Source organism: Priapulus caudatus, unplaced genomic scaffold, assembly GCF_000485595.1.
Source record: "Priapulus caudatus unplaced genomic scaffold, Priapulus_caudatus-5.0.1 Scaffold9195, whole genome shotgun sequence".
NCBI classification, from domain to species: Eukaryota; Metazoa; Priapulida; class Priapulimorpha; order Priapulimorphida; family Priapulidae; genus Priapulus; species Priapulus caudatus.
Window position 1 is genome coordinate 1 of NW_014586256.1, and position 1,554 is coordinate 1,554.

Below are 1,554 nucleotides of genomic sequence, written 5' to 3' on the forward strand. Positions count from 1 at the left end.
GCTATATAGTACTATATAAGCTAGCCTTCTTCTTTTGCTCTTCTCATGCTCTTCTCATTTCCTTTTTCTGCCTTACGCACTGGAAACCGGATAGCCACGCACGTGGTGCCTTCTTCTTCCCTCACACTCTCTCTCTCTCTATCTCTTCTCTATCTTCTCTCTCGACTCTACACCTCCCCTCTCTATACTCTAACACCCTCCCCCCTCTCTCTCTTCCTCTCTACACTCCCCCTCCTCTATCTCCTAACACCCTCCCCTCCTCTCTCTAACACCCTCCCCCTCTCTCTCCCTCTCTCTAACACCTCCCCCCCTCTCTCTCTCTCTCTCTAAAACCACCCTCCCACTTCTCTCTCTACCACCTCTTCCCCTCTCTCTCTCACACACCCTCCCCCTCTCTCTCTCACACCCTCCCCCTCTCTCTCTCTCTCCCTCTCTTCTCTCTCTTCCTAACACCCTCCCCCTCTCTCCTCTCTACCACCTCCCCCTCTCTCTGCTCTAACACCTTTCCTCCTCTCTCTACCACCTCCCCCTCTCTCTCTCTAACACCCTCCCCCATCTCTCTAACACCCTCCCCCTCTCTCTCTCTAACACCCTCCCCCTCTCTCTCTAACACCCTCCCCTCTTCTCTCTCTAACAGCCCTCCCCATCTCTCTAACTACCCTCTCCCTCTCGTCTCTCTCTAACAACCTTTCCCCCTCTCTCTCTCTCTCTAACACCCCCCCTCGTTCTCTCCTCTCTAACACCCTCCCCCCTCTCTCTCTAACACCCTCCCCCACTCTCTCTACACCTCTCCTCTCTCTCTCTAACACATCTCTCTCTCTGCTTACAGGGACATTAAGAGTGACAACGTGTTGCTGGGCATGGACGGCAGCGTCAAGCTGACAGACTTCGGTTTCTGCGCTCAGATCACGGCCGAGCGGACGAACCGCAACACGATGGTAGGCACGCCGTACTGGATGGCGCCCGAGGTCGTCAGCCGGCGCAGCTACGGCCCCAAGGTCGACGTGTGGAGCCTAGGCATCATGGCAATCGAGATGATTGAGGGGGAGCCACCGTACCTGAACGAGACGCCGCTGCGAGCGCTCTACCTGATCGCGACGCACGGCAAGCCGGAGATCCGCGACGCGGCGACGCGACTCGGGCGCGACTTCTCCGACTTCCTCGACCGCTGCCTCGTCGTGAACGCGGCGGCGCGCGCCGGCACCACCGACCTGCTCGCGCACGAGTTCATGAGGCGCGCGAAGCCTCTACGCACGCTCATACCGCTCATACGCGCCGCCAAGGACGCCATCGGCAAGGGATAGCGGGTGGTGGGGGCAATGCGGGAGGGGGGAGGGGTGTGGAAGGAAGGAACTCGTGTGTTAGCGAGGAAAGACTAACAAGACAAAGAAATAGAGAGAGAGAGAGGAGAGGAGAGGAGAGATGTAGAAGAAAGAGTGTATGAGAGAGACAGAGGGAGAGGGAGAGGGAGAGAGTGAGAGTGAGAGTGCGAGTGAGAGAGAGAGAAGAGAGAGAGAGAGAGAGAGAGAGAGAGAGAGAGAGAGAGAGAGAGAG

At 57.4% G+C, this 1,554-nt stretch overlaps 1 pseudogene; it reads left to right on the plus strand.

Annotated features, from left to right (window-relative positions):
* The first annotated feature begins 829 nt into the window (after window positions 1-829).
* Window positions 830-1,461, plus strand: LOC106820265 (annotated as a pseudogene).
* The last annotated feature ends 93 nt before the right edge of the window (window positions 1,462-1,554 follow it).